The sequence below is a fragment of the Nelumbo nucifera genome, chromosome 3 (assembly GCF_055504915.1).
Source record: "Nelumbo nucifera cultivar China Antique chromosome 3, China Antique-T2T, whole genome shotgun sequence".
Taxonomy (NCBI): Eukaryota; Viridiplantae; Streptophyta; class Magnoliopsida; order Proteales; family Nelumbonaceae; genus Nelumbo; species Nelumbo nucifera.
This window is the reverse complement of record NC_142651.1, coordinates 76736766-76757463: the sequence shown is the minus strand read 5'-3', so window position 1 is coordinate 76757463 and position 20698 is coordinate 76736766. Positions and strand designations below refer to the sequence as shown.

At 40.1% G+C, this 20698-nt stretch overlaps 1 pseudogene; it reads left to right on the top strand.

Moving 5' to 3' along the window:
• Window positions 1-3120: 3120 nt before the first annotated feature.
• Window positions 3121-19509, top strand: LOC109115685 (uncharacterized; annotated as a pseudogene).
• Window positions 19510-20698: the final 1189 nt, after the last annotated feature.

Sequence of the window (20698 nt, the reverse complement as noted above, 5' to 3'; positions counted from 1 at the left end):
TTAGCTCGAACCCTCTTTACTAAAGTTTGTTATTCATTCTTCAAAATGATGGATGTATATTCAGAAAATTTTCTTAAACAATCATTTTCAACATAATTTTTCTTTTGTTTTTTGATTATATAGTTACATCTCACTTCAAATGATATCTGATGTCGTGCAATCTAGAAGCTCCACCGTGTCTACTGACTCGGACTCTAATTGGGATATTTCTTGGTCAAGGTCGAGCTATGCTTGGCTGAGCTGAAATATTCTACAAGAAGGAAGATTAGAGTGCCCGGGTTGTCTTTCCCCGAACTCAAGGAGGGCACTCCGATGCTTAAGTCATAAAGTGTTTAAGAGTTCTTTAGGAAATTGAAAGAGTTTGAGAGTGTGTGGTCACGCATAACTTTTCAGATAGAAATAAGTGCCTTTTATAGGTACTAGTGGTCAAAGCCCTCTTGTAACAGGCCTGAGCTTCTCGCAAAACCGTTACCGCTTTATCGGGTGCGTTAATGTGCAGGTTGCGAGATCCGCATGGGGTTACGATCTACTCGAGTAACACCAAGGTGTGCGATGCGGTAGGTCGGTCTAACGGTCGAGCTATTAGTGCTCCAGGCTCTTCCTCGTAGGTCGCCATGAACTCCTACAGCTCGGCCAACTTCCAGGATAGGTCATCGTAATCTTATGAGATCTATCAGTTTGGCCCTACCAAAGTGGAGGTCGGCCTGAACGAGGTGCAACAAGCTAACTTCCCGAGCTAGTTTGCTTACTCAGCACCGAGATGTCACCTAAAGGCCATGTGTCGCAACATGATAGATTGGACCGAATTACCCCTCATCAATTTCCCCCCACTCTCGAGCCAGCATTAGCCCAGCGAAGGAAGTAGCTCTTAATAAAAGTAATTGGTCCGATTGGTTTACTCTTTCTTGACTCGAGCTGAGGTAGGGTTGGTTCGCAGCAGGTTCCAAATTTCAAACTTTGGGATAGGGCACGTTCTACAAAAATTTGAAAAGAGCCATACAGAAGGGCACGCTAATTTCAAATTCGAAAAGAGGCACATGGAAAGGGTGCGCTAATTTCAAATTCAAACAGGAGCACACTCTTAAGGTGCGCAAATCTCGAATTTTAAAATTTCCTATGCACGTTGTTGGCCATAGATTTGTTGTATGTGCCTCTCCACAATTCATTCTTTTTTAGACGGGTTATAAATAAGGGGTCCCCACTAAGGTCCCTACTTGCACTATTTTTTGAGCTTTCTAGGGTGGTGTCTGACTGGTGGAGGTCGTAGTCCAAGCATTGCTCTTCGTTTTCCCTTTGTCGAGGTTTTGCTAGTTGCCGCCGTCAACCTTTTTCACCTTTTCCAGTGAGTATTTCTAGTCCTTCCAACATCTCATAGTCAATCTGACAGTAGGTCGCCCAACCAGAGGTCAGATGACGAGGCGAGATCCTTAGGGGAGGACTCGTTTGGAGAATACTATGGAGGGTGCCTAGTAGGGAAGAAGAGTGAGGTCAAGCAAGTTGTTGCTGTCTTTGGCTCGACTGAGCTATTTGTGGAGCGTATAGTTGAGCTATGCCATACATACCAGATACCCAATGAGTATAATTGGATCGAGCTACGTGCCGATTACTACCCATGGGACCATGATTGAGATGCAGTGTGTGTCTGTGAGGAGGCGCTGGCCGCTAGTCTTCGATTCCCCCTCTATCCTTTCATTGTCTTTGTTGAGATACTACGATGTGTCTCTAGGTCAACTCAGTCCCAATGCAATCTATACCTTGGTGGGGCTGATAAGCTTGTGCCATCACTGCAACTTCCCTTTGAACATGGATGTTTTTTTCTAGCTTGTGTGTCATGCAGAGGATTAAAGATCCTTCTGTTTCTACCTTCCCTTCCAAGGTGGTCAGATGGTTTTGACTAATTTTCCTAATAAGGTTAAAGGTTGGAAGGGTAAGTTCTTCTATCTTTCTAAGGATGGTTGCTGGGGTATGAGCACCATTTGGAAAAGCAATTGTCGGAGCTTCGGTGAGTCTTTGGATATGGAGCTGTAAGTTTCTTCAGGAGTTTGTCTACTAGAAAGTCGAAGTGGGGAGCGTTCTGGCTGAGCCCATGCTTATTCAGGCTGGCCTGAGCCACGTAGGTAGGTCGGCCATTGAGTCATCTGCATCTACATTTTTTTGTTTTGGTAACAATTAGCTCGTCTAATTGGAGTTCCTTATGTTTCATATACGGCGAGCATGGATTTTATGTTGGCACTTAACAGGGAGAAGAAAGCTTCGAGAAAGAAGTGAAAGTCGGATTGTCGCTCCCCAATGAAGGGGACCTTGGCAAGTGCTGAGGTGAGGTCGCCACACCCCGCTCCTCCTGTACTCATCTGGACCAGTACTCATCTGGACCCTCTGCCTTCCAACCTCATGTCGGCCAGGAGGAACGTGAGGCCAGCCCTTATGTTTCAGACATCCCTCGCTTTGTCCCCAATGTCATCGACATTTCCATGCTTGATCGTGTGTCTGACCCTCAGGTGGCGATCTGGTTGGCCAAGGGCATGTTGCTCCTAGAGGACATTCACTATTTCCACAGTCTAGACCCCATTGAAGCCGGAGCTCATATGGCTCACCATATTGTTTGGGTTTGTCTTCTTATAGAATTTTTTGCTCTTTTGTTTATGAGGAGTTTGTTCTAATCATACTTACTTCCTTTTGGTAGGTGAGCTCCATTGGACAGGTTTTGCTAGACCATGTTCACGCAAGTGAGAAAGAGAGAAGTGAGATGCAAGCGAACATCAACTCGCTACAGGCCGAGATGCAAAGGGTCCAGCGTAGCTCGGAGGAAGATTGTCACCGATTTTATGAGTAGAATCAGGGAATGCAGTGCAAACTGACCGAGGCTCAGTGCAAGTTGGCTAAGGCCCAAGACACCATTGCTGCCCAGGTGCGTCAACTAGAGGAGAGGCAGTCAAAGTATACTCAGGATATCCACCAATCTAAGGAGGCGATTGTTTCTCATTTCTTGAAGTCCTCGGAGTAGGAAAAGAAAAAGGCCGAGGATGGTATTCCTATGATGAAGAGGGGTTTCAAACTCTACTGCCGGTACCTGAAAATGCTGCATCCCACCTTTGATTTGGCTCCTTTTCTATGAATGACATGCTGCTCGAGCTCGCCACACAAGTTGATGAGGAGCCATTGACGCCAGAAGAGGATGAGGAGGATGACGACGAGTTCAGGGTGACGGCGAGGAAGGAGATCAAGAGGGCAACGGCGATGAAGAGGTCTAGGGCAGCAATGATGAATAGCCTGATCGATCTACAGGTGACAACTTCCTAGCAATTCTGGGAGCCTGTGTGCTTCTGCAAGATTCTCTTGGGCCTGTGTGCCCTTTTGATGTCTGAACTATTGAGATTTCTTTTTGTGTACATGTAAGACCATTGGCCTTTCTTCAATTAATGGAGTTAGCATTTTGCATTTCTTGCTTTCTTCTTGGATTGGTTTCTTTCTTGTCTCTGTCATGCCATCCCGGTTAGATTGTCGCCATGTTGGTCAAATGCCTTAGCAAAAAAATTTTTTGTAGTAGTTCATCTCTAACGCCTTTTGGCCAAGCTGCAGGTCCGTTTGGGTGCCTTAGTGGAATTTGATGAACTTGCGAACATAGCTCAAAATACTTCTTTCAAAGATAGTATTTACATAGATTGTCTATGTACCACACCCAGGGCACTACCTTCCCTTCGAGTGTTTCGAGCTCGTACGCATTTCCTCCTATAACTTTGGAGACCCTATAGGGGCCTTCCTAGTTCGGGCCGAACTTTCCCACACCGGGCTCAAGTACCATGACCTTCCTGAGTACCAGGTCACAACCCTAAATTGGTGTCTTTTGACTCGAGCTTTGTAGTACCGAGCCACCCGTTGTTGGTATCCGAATGTAAGCTAGGTCTCTTACTTCTTTTACCAAGTTGAGATTGGTTCGTAGGTCGTCCCCATTACTTTCATCATCGAATGTTTCATATCACAAGGTCGGCACCTCCATTTCTGTTCCATACGTTAAGTTAAAAGGCATTTCACCTGTCGCTATTTTAACAGTTGTTCGGTAGGCCCATAATACACTAGGCAGCCCATCCACCCACAAACCTTTAGCTCAGGAAAGACGAACTTTAAGTTCGCAGAGGATGGCCCTGTTAGTTACTTCGGCATGGCCGTTGGCTTGGGGATGGGCAACCAAGGTGAAATTCTACCTTATACCCATTTGTGCACACTAATCTTGAAATTTGATATCTTCAAACTATTTTTCGTTGTCCGAGATCAATACCCTTGGTAGCCTGAATCTACACACAATATTCCTCCAGAAAAAATTCTGAACATTGCGTGTTGTTATGGTGACTAGTGGCTCGGCCTCTACCCACTTTGTAAAGTAGTCGACTGCTACCACTAGGAACTTATTTTGTCACTTTGCTAGTGGGAAGGGGGTTAATAAGTCTATCCCCCATTGTGCAAATGGCCATAGACTGGTCAAGTACTTTAAGCCGGTCGCTGGTTGGTGTAAAATGTTGGCATGTTGCTGGCAGTTATCACATTTCTGGACCAAGCCAATCATGTCCGCCTTCATGGTGGGATAGTAGTACCCTTGTCGTAAAGCCTTTTGGGCAATGACCCTGCCCCCCAAGTGTCCTCCACAAAGCCCTTCGTGGATCTCGTGTAACACTCAATCTACTTCAGTTTAGTGTAGGCACCATAGGTAAGGCAACGTAAAGGACCTTCTATAGAGTTGCTCGCCTAACGATCACATAGTGAGCTGCTTGTCATTCTATTCACCGAGTTGTATTCGTTCTTTTGGCAATATGCCTTAGTGCAGGTAGTCGAGGAGTGGATCTATCTAGCTCAGCTCTACTATCATTATCTGGGTGACCTCCTCTACTGCCTTCTCTATGGAAGGGCAAGGTAGGTCTTCTATATAGACCGTTCTCTTGGTCAAGTCGATTACGCTGGCCAACCTGGAGAGAGTGTTGGCCTCTATGTTTTCTGATCTTGTAATTTGTTGTAGGTGCCAAGAGTGGATGTTGGGCAAGAGTTCCCTTACCTTTTCCAAATAGGCTGACATGGCGGGTTCTCGAGCCTTATACTTGCCATGAGTTGTGAATCATTGCAAACCACGAGATGCTTGGCCCCGACTTCCTTTGCTAGTGATAGCCTGGTGATAAGTGCCTCATATTCGACATCGTTATTTGAAGCTTGAAACAAAAACCGGAGCGCGTATTCCAGTTTCACCTCGCTAGGTTTGTAGATATCAACCCGGCTCTGCTTCCACTCTAGTTGGACGAGCACGAGATGCTTGGCCCCGACTTCATTTGCTAGTGACAGCCCGATGAGAAGTGCCTCATATTCGACATTGTTGTTTGAAGCTTGAAACAAAAACCGGAACGTGTATTCTAGTTTCACCTCGCTAGGTTTGTAGAGTATCAACCCGGCTCCGCTTCCACTCTGGTTGGACAAGCCATCTACATGAAGTATCCAGGGCTCCCCGTCCCAGGTCGCGATCTTGTGAGTTGGGGCAGTGCCACACTAGTTGAAGCCTCCAATGTGGTTACTAGCTCGGCAACTTCAGGGGCCGGCGAGTTGAAGGTGCACTCAGCAATAAAGTAGCCAAGACCTGCTCTTTTATTACTGGGCGTGGCTCATAATGGATGTCGTATTCACTAAGCTCTATTGCCCACTTTGTTAGTCTCCTCGAGACCTTGGGCTTCTGAAGAATTTGCCTCAGAGGTCAATCAGTCAGGACTACAATAGTGTGGACATGGAAGTAGGGCCTTAGTTTTTGAGCTACCTACACTAGTGCAAAGGCGAGCTTCTCTATGTTCGAGTACCTCATCTCAGCAACGTGTAGGACTTTGCTCACGTAGTAGACAGGTCACTGAACTTTATCTACTTCTCCTATTAGGACCGAGCTAACTGCCTCGTCGCTTGTAGAGAGGTAGAGTTTAAGCTCGTCCCCGATCTCTAGTCTAGTCAATAAAGGAGGCGAACTGAGGTATCTTTTCAATTCATCAAAGGTGAGTTGACACTCCTTAGTCCACTCGAAGTCTTGGTTTTTCTTTATTGCCTTAAAAAGGGTAAGCATTTCCTAGCCGATTTAGACATAAATCAGTTTAGGGCAGCTATTTGGCCAATTAACTTTTGGGTTTCCTTAACTGATCTAAGAAGTCGCATATCTAAAATTGCCTGGATTTTTTCTGGGTAAGCTTCGATGCCACATCAGCTAACAATGTATCCAAGGAATTTACCGGACATCACACTGAAGGCGTACTTGTTTGGGTTAAGTCTCAACTTGTATTTTCTCAAAACGTTGAAAACAAGGTCTAGGTTAGCGATTAAATCATTTGAAAACCAAGTTTTGACAACCATGTCATCAACATAACACTCAATTTTATTGTCAATTAAATCTGAAAATACATGGTTTACAAGTTGCTGGAAAGTTACCCCAACATTTTCAAGCTGAAAGGCATGACTTTGTAACAATACAAGCCAGTTTCGGTCACAAAGGCCATTTTTTCTTGGTCTCCTAGGTCCATCGAGATCTGGTTGCAACCGAACTATGCATCCATGAAACTCAACAGCTCAAACCCTGAGGCCGCATCCACTAGGCAGTCTATCTGGGGGAGAGGGAAGTTGTCTTTGAGGCAAGCTTGGTTTAGGTCGATGTATTTGACTTACATGCACCACTTGCCGTTGGCCTTTTTCACCAGCATTGGATTTGCTATCCAGCTCGGGTACTAGACTTCCTTCACAAAGTCCACAATTAGCAACTTTCCTACTTCTTCATCTACTACTTTCCATCTTTCCAGGGCGAGGTTCCTTTTCTCCTACCAGATTAGTCTAACTGTAGGGTCAACATTCAATTAATGAGTTATAAGTCTTGGGTCTATGCTAGGCATTTCTGCTACCGACCAGGTGAATACATCTAGGTTATTAAGCAAGAAAAATACCAGGTTGGAGTGCACTGGTTCTATAAGGCGAGCTCCTATCGGCACTATCTTTTCTGGCTCAGTTATTGAAATCGGAACCAGGATGGTTTCTTCAGTGGGTTGAGCTCACTCATCTGCATTCTCAGGAGGTGGCTCCAGGTCTATGTCGATGGAAACCTTGCCCTTTGCCTTCAAGGCAGCTACGTAGCACTTACGAGATTCTAATCGATCACCTCGCATGACCTTGATGCTTATATCTGTCGGGAATTTTACTACCAGATGGTATGTCAAGACGACCACCTAAAGGGTGTGCAGGATAGGTCAGCCCGGTATGGCATTGTACGGGGAGGGGCTGGCGACCACAAGGAAGTCATGATCAAACCGAACCATGTTAGGAGGCGAGCCTGCCTCGACTAGTACCCTTACGCTGCCAACTGGACGAACTACTTCCCCGCTATAGCCTATTAGGGGTTTGTCTGTGAGCTGGAGATCCTTCTTTCCCAGATCAATGCACTCAAAGGCCTTTAAAAATATAATGTCTGTCGAGTTTTTAGAGTTGAGCAAAATCCTTTTCACCTTAAAGTCATTGATTCGTAACCTTACCACCAAAGTGTCGTCGTGCGGATACTACACTCCGCGCATGTCATCTTCAGTGAAGTAGATGACTTCTTCCTTTCTTGGGCGCTTTGGCAGATTATCATCTTCATGTTCTAGTTCTCTGACTGAATTCATCCCTGTTGAGGTGGTCTCCAGTGATCATATTAATGAACCCCCGGACAAGTCGCTCCTGCTGTTGGTTTCGGGGAGCTATTTCTTGCTCCCTGCTTGTTTGGGGTGCTTTTCTGTTCTACTCTTCAGGTCAGTGTTCTTCTTTGATGAAGTGCTTAAGGTATCCTTGCTTGATTAGATCTCCGATCTCATTTTTGAGATTCCAACAATTTTTTGTGTCATGGCCAACATCGCGATGGAAGTGGTAGTATTTGTTGGGATTTCTAGTGCTTGGGTCGCCCTTCATCCCTTCATCCTAAGAAGCCACTTTACATAGTTATTGGATTTTGTTTGCATTAAAATTTCTCTCCTTTTTGCATTCAAGGGAGTGAAAGTTCTAGTATACAAAGGTGGGGTACTAGTTCGTTGGTTTGATCCCCGAGGTGGAGACTTATTCTTTCTTTGAGGCGAGCTATTGCTTCTGCTTCTTAGCGATCTGCTTCTTTTGGGAGATTTACTTATCCATTTGTTCTTACTATTGCCCGCTTCTTCTTCAGTCCGCTTTCTTTTCCCAAACAGCTCGACCCCGATCCAAGTGCTTCTTCTGCCTTGATGAACTTCTCCGCTACGTCAAGGAATTCTTCCATGGTAGCTGGGGGTTCAACTCTATCTCCCAGCGTAGGTCGGGGTGATGCTCTTGGCTGCGATGAGCTGGACGGTAGGATTCAGGTTTGGGATCTACAAGTGTTCTACATTGAACCTCCTTATATGTTCACAAAAGGTTTCTCCTTGTTTTTGAATTACATTTAACAAACAAGTAGCTAACTTTGAGTGTTTTTTACTTGTTATAAAATGAGTAATTAATAGATTGGTGAACTGATTCCAGTTTTTTATAGAACTAGGCACCAACCCGATGTACCACAATCGAGCTTCTTCTCTCAAAGTAGTTGGAAAGGCGATGCACATGCTTGCATCATTGGCTCCGTGTAGTAGCATTAGGGCATGGAAGTTGTCGGCATGCTCTACCGGGTTGGTTGAACCTTTGTAAGTCTCGAAGACGAGCGCTCTGAAATTCTTTGGCCTTGGGGCCTAAAGAACCTCTAGTGCGAATGGAGATTCCCGAGTGATGAGCAGTTCTCCAGAAGAAGTCCTGCTTGACTTACCACATTGCCGCTCACCTTGCTTTATGCCTTGTTGTCTGCCTTATTGTCCGGCGTTCCCCTGCGCCTTCTCTTGGACCCTTCTAACTAACTCTTCTTTTCGGCACGGTGGGCGTGCCTCCTGCACCTTCTCATGGACCCTTCTGGCTAACTAGCAGCCTCTATATCGATAAGAGTTGTGGCTCGGCTTTCTACAAGCAACTTGATCTGGTGGGGTTCAAGGGCCACGTTGTCAACTTGAGGTCAATTGCAAGCTAGTTCTCGGACAAGTTTTGGAACTTGGCAAGGAACCTGAATTTAGTTGTTGGCTCTGGTCCGGACCGAGTTCTGGTTGTCGAGTTGATTATGATCGGTGTTCTATCATAGTACATGCCTAGGAGGCGGTACCTGTTGCTGGTGATGCCATTGTTGTTGTTGCTGCTATTCTCCCACCATGAAAGTGAACTTGCTTTCCCATAATTTGAGCTGATTGTTCATTCCTCGAACACACTATACCAGATCATAGAATTGACGTGCATCGACTATTGTGGGAGCTGCTATAGGCTTGACCACAAGAGGAGGCGCGTTCACATTCTCTGGTACATTGACCGGGTTCAGAGGAACGTCAACCTGCCCAATGGCAACGGTGGGCACTTGTCCATTGTTGGCGGGCTGGTTGCTTGAAGAAGCCATTGGTTCTTATTCTTTCGAAAGGAATGTAAAGGAAGAGTACTTAGCTTTTTCATTTCAGAGTTCCCACAGACGGCACCAATTGATGTCACATAATCTGGAAGCTCCCTCGTGTCTGCTAACTCGGACTCTAATTGGGATATTTCCTAGTTAGGGTCGAACTGTGCTAGGCCAAGCTGAAAGGTGGCCGAGCTGAAATATTCTACAAGAAGGAGATTAGAGTGCCCGAGTTGTCTTTACCTGGGGAGGGAACTCCGATGCTTAAGTCAGAGAGTTTTTGAGAGTTCTTTAGGAAATTGAGAGAGTTTGAGAGTGTGTGGTCATGCTTCTCACCGAACCATTACCGCTTTATCGGGCGCATTAATATGTCGGTTGCGAGATTCACGCGGGTTATGATCTACCCGAGTAACTCCGAGGTGTGCGATGTGGTAGGCCGGTCTAACGGTCGAGGTATCAGCGCTTCAGGGATCCCGGCTTGGTAATGTATTGCTAGGTAAGCGGGCTCTTCCTCGCAGGTTTCCATGAACTCCTACAGCTCGGCCGGCTTCTAGGACAAGTCGTTGTAATCTTATAAGGTCTGTCAATTCGGCCCTGCCGAGGTAGAGGTCGGCCTAAACGAGGTACTCTAAGCTGACTTGTCGAGCTAGTTTGCTTACTCAGCGCTGAGATGTCACCCAAAGGCCACGTGTCGCAACATGATAGATCAGACCAAATTACCCCTTATCAATATCTTCATGGAAAGAAAAGATTGAAGACCAAGAAACAGAACGAGTACAAGAAAGAGTAAATTTGTCCATAGAGTGAACCACACTATTACAATTTCTTGGAGTACAACAGATTCTTCTTTCTTGATCAAACAAGAGTTGAGGCGAAAACAGAAATCCCTGTGAGAAGTTAGGGCTGTCAATGGGACAGGTCCGACCCGACATATCTGATGGATCCAATCGATTGAATCAATTTTGGTTCCGAAAACTTGAACCAATGGGCCGATTTTGGGTCCTAATATATTGTCCCGATTATTATTGGTTTGGAATTGGTTTCATCCAGTCTCAAATTGATTCAGACTCAACCCAAGTTATATATATAATTATCAATTTATTGTAATTGAGTCCATTGGGTCAGACCCAATTGACACAAGAACCAATCGGTTTTATTCTAGGTCTAAAAATTATAGACACTGTCAGATCCGATTTGGCTCCGGGTCCTTCATATTTTTCTTATCAGATCGATTCCATTTCTAACTAGATCCGACCCAGGCCTGACCCATTGACATCCCTACGAGAAGCAGTCAGGTTTTTGGTACACCAAGGTGGACTAAGAATCTCCACCAACAACAAAAGATCGATGATGAACTTTGCATCATCCTCAATAATAATCATGGTTTCGAAAATTGGACTACTGGTCCCAGGAAAATGTTCCAACCATCTGGTCTGAACTCCGATCGAACAGTTTTGGGGTCTCAAGCCAGACCCTGAGACATGACCAGTTCCTGAGTTAACTGGTCCGACCGTCCGCTCCATCCGGTTTTCAAAATCACGATCATAACATCTCTAAATCCCAAATCCAGTCACTTGCAAGCCTTAAAAAAAGTTCTAGCTTCTGCAAGCACCAGTTATGTGAATCAAAAGGAAGAGGTTTAACCAATACCTATATTGTTTGGTTACTAGAAAATAGTGTCAGTCTAATTTAGATTTCAAATTCTGTGCCCCCAACAAGTTGTACTGTTTAACTGTCTCCAACGGAATAGCCAACACCGGATTCAAAAGGTTTTTTTTTTTTTAATTTGTTTTTACCATCTTACCTAAGGAAACCTAAGGTCAATACAATAGTCTGGATCCAGGTAGCTATTCAGAGAAATCACATAAAATTACATCTTTTTCATTCTAGTTACACTCCATACTTAGGGAGAGTTGTACCAAAATAAATAAATAAATAATTGGGAGAAAATTTCATCTATATTATATATAAAAGTGAAGATGTAGAATGAAAGCTTTTTGGATTAAAATTACCTTCTATTTGTATTTTGTTTGACAAAGGGTATAAAATCCATTTTATTATAACTTGTTAGCTTTTATGGCTACTAAAATGTTCATATTTATGTATTTAGTCAATCTTTAATTATAAGGGTTGGAAATGTAATTTCAGTTATTACTTTCTACCTCATTTAATACCCTCCCATTAAATCTTATAGTTAAGGTATTAACTCCCATATTTTTCTTATTAAATCCAATATTTAAGTTATTTTTCACTAATAAAGGCTACCAATTAGATGTATGTCAATAATTTAAACAATATAAACCCATATGTTTTAAATCTAACTCAAAAGCAAAACCATTCTTTATCCAATTGGTGGCTAAACAATTCAACCATCCAAATAAAATTGATCAACTTATGGAGTCATAGTTAGGTAATAGAGTTTTTAAAATAGAAACAAATATAAAAATTACAAAAATATAGAAAAAATTAGACATATTTATGATATTTTTGTTAATCAATTTCAAAAATAATTCTAATAATCAATAATTATTTTTATTGATAATGAAAATGAAATACATAATTTAGAACTGATCAAAAATGAAATTATTTTACTGTTTGGCAAAGATCTATAGTTCAACTTTTGGAACAAATGTGTTAACCTTTAATATTATAAATAAATAATAAAATTAACAAAATATAAAAATACATAAATGAAAAAATATATAAATTTTGCAAAAAAATTTAAGCACATGTATAATATCATATATTTATCATATTTAAACAAAAAGTAAGTACGACATATCAAAAATACTTTTACACAGAAATACAAAAAAAAATCATAGAAAAAATTGAACACGTCTATATTCTATACTTACACTACTATTTCTTTTTTATCAATACTCTGAAGAACATTTCATTAAATTAATTAAAGAGGCACAAAAAGTAATTGTGAAAGTTACAAATAGACACCAACTTTCCAACCCCCAAAATTACAACTGAGTCCAAAATATAGAGTGCTTATGTACCACTTGTTTGGCTAAAAATATGAATAAGATTGTAAAACTTTCTTTTAACTAAAATACTCATTTTTTAACTTAATCCCTATTTAACTGTGAGGCTTCAATTATAAATTGAACTACTACTTTTAACATCATTCAATTCCGTTTATTTAAATCTTATATTTTTTTATAAATGAATAAAAAAAAGATACACCAAAAAGATAAAACATTACAAAAAGAAGACTCTAGCCAAATAGGTAGGTCTGTCAATGATACTTGAAACTTTATAACTTAATTCGATTATCACATATTCGGATGAATTGTTTATATAATCAGATTAATATTTTGCAATCTGATCTGATTAATAATAAAAAATAAAATAAAATATAAAAACAAAAGATAAAAAATACAAAAAGTTTATAGGAAATTTTGGATACATAATTACTATCACTATCATCATCTTGAATTGTCACGTGTAAAGCATGTGCACACTTACTAGTTGATATTAAAGGTTTGTTTGGTTGATAGACAATGAATATAAAAGGAAATAGAAATAAGTAAAATAGTGACCAATGTTTTGAATCCTTTGTCAATTTAGCCAATTGGACCAGTGATCAGGTGACCCAATCCCAACTCTTGGTCTAGTTACCCTATAACACATTATATTGCACAGAAAAAAAAAAAAAAAAAAAGAAAAAACCTATGACCTGCAGATTTGGACAGTTGAACTGCTGATTAATTTATTTGAGGTCCTGATCATGGGTCAGAGACAAAATCATGAACAACGGATTAGGCAACTTATCAAGAATGAACACGCCATTGTTCCATATGCATAAGATGTGGATCCCACGTGGGCTCCATGTATACAAAACACTGGCATGTTCACTCTTGATAGATTGCCTAACTCGTTGTGTATTGATTTTGTTTCTAACCTATCTGATCCCATTATTTGGCCATGAGTTTATTTGTAATTTTTATTGTCGACTTCACGGGTTAACTTGTTGACCTAGGTAATTAAACCAAAGCAAATGCCCACGTGCATTGCATTGCAAATCTGAGATGACATGTGGTTCCTCAATTTGCCACATCAGCTATTAGAAATGGTGCAACTGCCATATATACGTTGTTCAACAACCAAACACAGGATAACAAAATGAGAAAATAATAAATTCTCTTCCCATTTTTTTTCTCGACCAACTATCTCGGCAACCAAATACACTCTAAAAGAAACAACCCATGTTAAGGAGACGGAACTGAGAACCCTTAACCCTTAAAAAAATACAATAATTGCTACTAGAAAATCGCTTATATCAGCTAACACAAGCTAAAACGAAACTGCAAAGAACAAACCAAAACATAAAAAAAAATATGGTAATTGCAGAAATTTAGTCACTTCCATTTCTATGTGCAGCTTCTCATTTGATCTTTGACAGATCATTTACAAGCTTCTTATATGAGATTCTTCTTTATCTTATTGCATTGACACTTTGAATTGTGCTCAATAAAATAAAAAAAATAAAAATATATAAAAGCTTGGGGACCATCTCATCAAGGAAAATCCCAATCCTAACTTTTCTAGCAAAACATTAATTTCTCATTTAAAAACATTTGATGTTTCAAGGCATGCGCATGGCCTGTTTGTTAGTTTATGTATATAATGTTACCTTTTTGGATATTAGTACTATTTTACTAGGTCTCAACTAGGAGTGGATTTGAATCTGAGTTGAGCCGAATATCTCGATTTAAACTTGGCATGTCAAAATAATGTTAGACTCGAGCTCGAGCTCAATTCGAGCTAGAGACTTGAGTTTTAATTCGTCTCAGCTCAAAAGTTTGTAAGTTCGAGTTTGGATTCGCTCGAGCATGACCATGAGCCAAGCTTCCTATAAAAGTAAAAATTATACATATAAAAATTATATTTTATTTTACATACAAAAAATAAGAATTATAAAAATCATTTATTGTATATATAATAATGCATGTATGCATGTATGCATGTATGTATGTATGTATGTATGTATGTATGTATGTATGTATGTATGTATGCATGTATGTATGCATGTATGTATGCATGTATGCATGTATGTATGCATGTATGCATGTATGTATGTATGTATGTATGTATGTATGTATGTATGTATGTATGTATGTATGTATGTATGTATGTATGTATGTATGTACGTATGTATGTATGTATTGGACTCAATTAGGCTCACAAGTCGGGCTTCATTGGGATCGAGTTCGGCTTGATTAACAAACAAAAAGATGAATAATAAAGTCACCCACATGGTTGCCATGGTAGAAACTCAAACATATTTTATTTTACATACGAAAAATAAGAATTATAAAAATCATTTATTGTATATATAATAATGCATGTATGAATGTATGTATGTATGTATGTTTGTATGTATGTATGTATGCATGTATGCATGTATGAATGTATGAATGTATGTATGTATGTATGTATGTATGTATGTATGTATGTATGTATGTATGTATGTATGTATGTATGTATGTATGTATTGGATTCAATTAGGCTCATAAGTCGGGCTTCATTGGGATCGAGTTCGACTTGATTAACAAACAAAAAGATGAGGAATAATAAAGTCATCCACATGGTTGCCATGGTAGAAACTCAAACTTCATGTTTTGTCTGTGGGGGATTGGATCACTTAGCTCAAGATTGCCCAACCTATGGTGAGATGAGAGAAGTTTATGAAGAACAGTGTAATGCCTTAGGAATGTATAAGAAACCTTTCTCACCCGATTCAGAGACCTATAACCCTAGCTGAAGGAACCATCCCAATTTTAGTTGGAAAGCTGATCAAAACCAACCCACACCGTCCAACAATAATTGGAGTGTAGAGGCGCAACCATCCAGACTTTATCCTGCACCTCAATACAATGCTCGACCGAATAAGAATCCTTTAGAGGAAACCCTTCAAGCATTTGTGGAGGCACAAAATAAGACTAACCAAAATTTTGAATCTGTTCTTGCGCAGGTGGTTAAAGAGAACAAGGATATCAAGAGTCAGATAACTAAGCTTACCAATGCTCTTACTATACAAGAGAGAGGCAAAATTCCATCTCAGCCTCAAACCAATCTGAAGGGGTCACATATGGTACAGGAATCCACCTCTGATTTGGAGAACACCAAGGGGTCCACGCCATCACTACTTCCAATGGTAAGGTTTTAGATAGGCCTTTGCTGAGCCCACCTCGCACAAGTGTCACCACTTGGAGTAGAACTGAAAATGCCCCCTCAAAAGAGCCAGAAAAGGAGTTTACGGTCCAAGTTCGTTTTCCCCAAGCTCTCAAATCTGGAGGAAAAGTTTCAGACAACCAAGGTGAGATTTTGGAACATTTCAAAGAAATTAAGATTAATTTACCTTTGTTGCATGTGATTAAGTAAGTACCGGCTTATGCCAAGGTGATCAAGGATCTATGCACCATGAAAAGGAAACACCATGTCAAGAAAACTACATTTTTGACAGAACAGGTAAGTGTGGTGATTGAGTAGAGAACGCCGCCAGGGTGCCCCAAAATTGCCTACCATATTGGGATACAAGAGTTCGGTCAAGCTCTCTTGGACTTAAGAGCAAGTATAAATTTAATGCCTTATTCAGATTACTTGAAATTAGGTCTTTGAGAGATAAAACCCACATCCATGGTGTTACAGCTGACTAACCGTTCTATTTGGAAACCGAGGGGGGTAGTAGAAGACGTTTTGCTTCATATTGATAAGTCCTATTATCCTGTTGATTTTCTGGTTCTAGATATTCAATTGTAATTGATAGTGAGTCGACGATTCCGCTTATTTTAGGATGGCCATTCCTTGCTACAACCAATGCTCTTATTAATTGGAGGAATGGTTTGATGAAACTTTCATTTGGGAATTTGACTCTTGAAGTGAACATTTTTCATGTTGGGAAGCAGCCCCGAGACGAGGACAAGTGCTATCATACCTACATGATAGACTCTCTCATTGCAGAGGAAGTAGATGAAAGGGAAAATTCTAAATCTTTAGAATACCTCCTCTATGATTATGATTTGAATTATGAACTTTCATTTTATCTTGTTATTGATGTTTCTAATGTTTCCTCTATTTATAATGACATGTAGGATAAGTAGAAGAAGTTTTGGCAACCACACTTTGAGGAATTGTCGTGTGAGAAAGACCAGTCGAAGCCATCTTCTATAGAGACACCCAAAGTGGAATTATCCCCACTACCTGAAGGATTGAAACATGCATTTTTGGGACCAGGTGACACCTTTCTTGTTATAGTATCTTCTAAACTTAGTGCTAAGCAATATGAGAAATTGATAAATCTGTTAAGAGGACATAAGGCTGCACTAGGTTGGACTAGAGCTGATATTAAAGGTATAAGCCCACTGATATGTTCCCATAGGATTCATTTAGAAGAAGAAGATATCCCACATAGAGACCCCTGAAGAAGATTGAACCCAATGATAAAAAAAGTTGTTAAAAATGAGGTCTTAAAATTGTTAAATGTAGGAATCATATATCCTATATCTGACAGTAAATGGGTTAGCCCTACACAGGTTGTGCCAAAGAAATCAAGGGTCACAGTAGTTAACAATGAGTTCTTGTTCCTACTAGGGTAGTAACTGGGTGGTGCATGTGCATTAACTATAGAAAATTAAATATAACCACCCAGAAAGACCATTTTCCGTTGCCATTTATTGATCAAATCTTAGAACGTGTGGTTGGCCATCCTTTCTATTGCTTTCTTGATGGTTATTCAGGTTATTATCAGATTGAGATAGCTTTAGAAAGTCAGGATAAGACTACTTTTACATGTCCTTTTGGTACTTATGCTTTCCGTAGGATGCCATTTGGTTTATGTAATGTTCCAGCTACTTTTCAACGATGCATGCTTGGTGTGTTTTTTGATATGGTTGAAAAAGGCATGAAATTCTTTATGGATGATTTAACTGTTTTTGGTGATTCTTTTGTTTCTTGCCTACCTAACTTGAAAGTGGTTTTGACTAGGTGTGAAGAAAAAGGACTTGTGCTTAACTGGGAGAAATGTCATTTCATGGTGACTTCAAGTATTGTTTTGGGACACATCGTGTCTGAAAGAGGAATAGAGGTTGACAAGGCCAAAATGGAGTTGATCTCTAAATTACCCACACCTAAAATGGTAAGAGAAGTCTAGTCTTTTCTTGGACAAGTTAGTTTTTACAGGAGGTTCATACAGAATTTTTCTGCTATATCATGATCATTATGCAACCTCCTAGTCAAAGATGTTGAGTTCAATTGGACGCCAAAGTGTGAAGAAGCTCTTAGAACACTCATCACTAAGCTAACCACTGCACCAACCATGCAATCACCAAATTGGAACCTTCCGTTTGAGATTATGTGTGATGCTAGTAACTATGCAATGGGAGCTATTTTAGGCCAACAAAGGGAGGGGAAGCCCTTTGTTATTTATTATGCTAATAGAACTTTTAATAGTGCTCAAAGGAATTATTCTACAATTGAAAAGGAGCTACTAGTTGTTGTTTTTGCTTTAGACAAATTCCATGCTTATCTCATTGGTTCACCTATTACTGTGTTTACTGACAATGCAACTCTTAAGCACCTTCTTTCTAAGAAGGATGCTAAGGCTCGCTTGATTAGGTGGATTTTTCTTTTGTAGGAATTTGATCTAATGATCAAGGATAAGAAGGGTGTTGAAAATGTAGTGGCTAATCATTTGTCTCGATTGGAGTTCAATAACTCTACTGATAATGACCCACCCATTATGATTTCCTTGACGTGCACTTGTTCACCGTTAGCCAAGTGTCATGGTATGCCCACATCGTTAATTACTTGGTTTCAGGTGAATTTCCATCGAACTGGAGTGCACAAGATAAGCGTAAGTTCTTGGTTGAGGTAAGAAAGTTTTATTGGGATGATCCTTATTTGTTTAAGTATTGCCCTAACCAAATCATGAGGCGTTGCATTCCAGATGGTGAGATTAATAGTGTCCTTAATTTTTGTCATTCTAAACTTGTGGTGGCCATTTTTCTATGAAGAAGACTACTGCAAAGGTTTTGCAAAGTGGTCTTTGCTGGCCTACTTTGTTTAAGGATATTAATGCTTTTTGTCGTTCTTGTGATAGGTGCCAGAAGCTAGGTACATTAACTCGTCGTCACATGATGCCCCTTAACCTCATCCTGGTTATTAAGATTTTTTATTGTTGGGGTATTGATTTCATGGGGTCATTTTCACCTTCTTTTGTCTATCTTTATATTCCTCTTGCTGTTAACCATGTGTCTAAATGGGTTGAAGTTGTGTCGTGTCGTACTAATGATAACAAAGTTGTTGTTAAGTTCTTGAAAGAAAATGTGTTATCTAGGTATGGTACGCCACATGTGATTATTAGTGATCAAGGGGCACATTTTTGTAATCGTTCTTTTGAATCTTTGATGCATAGGTACGGCGTTATTCACAAGGTGTCAACTGCTTACCATCCATAGACCAATGGGCAAGTTGAGTTAGCTAATAGGGAGGTCAAGCAAATTTTGGAAAAGACGGTCAACCTGAACCGCAAGGATTGGTCTTTATGCCTTTCTAATGCACTTTGGGCATACCGTATTGCTTATAAAACTGTCCTTGGGATGTCACCATACTGACTCATTTATGGGAAAGCGTGTCATTTATCTGTAGAGCTTGAGCATAAAGCTTATTGGACTGTCAAAGCACTTAATTTCGATTCAAATGTTGCAGATATTCAAAAGAAGTTACAGTTGTCAAAGATGAAAGAACTGAGGAACAATGCATATGATAATTCTAGGATCTACAAGGTTAAACTAAAAGTGGCTCATGATAAACAGATCCTAAGGAAGAATTTTGAGCCAAACCAATGGGTGCATCTTTATGATTCCCATTTGCATCTCCACCAAGGAAAGCTGAGATCTAGATGGAAAGGTCCATTTGTGGTGAAACAAGTCTTCCCCAGTGGTGTTGTTGAGATTGAGGATCCGACCGATGGGAGAGTTTTTCGAGTTAATGGACAACGGTTGAAGCATTATGTGGAAAGGGTAGACCAACCTGAGTAGCTCACTCTTGTAGCTCCAGTCTACAATGCTTAATTAGGTTCTATCTTTCTGCACTACCATTTTTATCTTTCTTTTCTTTTATTTGTTTTTGTTTTTCTTTTATTAGTTTTTATGTTTCCTTCTTCTAGTTGATAAATTTGCAGGTTTAGTCTCAGCCCGTCATTCAGGTGTCCTCTATCCTTTGCTCTGTTATTTCTTTTATTTTTATGCCAGTGAGGACACTATCTCGTTCAGGTTGGGGGTGGTAGCATTGCATGCACATTCTATGCCTACTTTTTACATACATTCTTCTTGTGTGAAAGAGAGACAACCAACACATTGCTTAATGTTTTTATTCTGGTAGTTTTTGTGTGAATAAGTTTGCATTGCATGTTTGAGAAGCTTAGATTGAATTTTCTGCTTTTCTATCTAGGTATGATTTCAAAATTGTTTGGTTTAAGTTACTTTTTTTATCTTGATTATCAAGGAATAACTTTTGAAAACTTTTTGCGCACAATATTAAGCTTTGTGGTTAGATGGATGTTCAATATATATAGCTAAGAGAATTGTCATGTTTAAGCACACATTTTTCTAGACACATATTTTGTGAGTGAGTGGAGAGTTGAGGAAACAACTTATGAACTTTCATTGATCTATTGAATTGGTTAGTTGCTGTTTAAAATGACATTACTTGGTTTGAGGAATGCTTGGATGATACGCTGAAGGATAATATTAGTCAATTTCCGAAAAAAAAAGAGGGGGAGCTAGTTCGTGTTATGTTATGTGAAGCCTTTAGAATAACATGTGTAATATTAGTTATGTGAGAAACTCTGCACTTTCCCTACTTTGCATTATCAAAAAAAAAATTAAAGAAGAATACTCAGTACAATAAAGTCTTTCGTTAATTCAAAAGACAGACTTCTTTTCTTGGGGAACAATCTTTCTCACTAGGCTCAATTTCTATTTGTATTGCTCTCATATTTGACTAATTGAAATCCTGAAGCTAGTTTGAGGTAAGAATGGTGGAGTTCTCAACAACTAATTTTCCTATCTTCTGATCAATGATCATTTGTTTGTTTGTGCATAAATTCGGCCTTTTCTTTGAGTGATTATCTAATTTCCAACTCCATGAGAGAAATCCCTTGCCCTAAAACGGTTTACCTATGAGGATATGGAGTTGAGGGTTTTACTTTGATTAATTCTCAAGGCT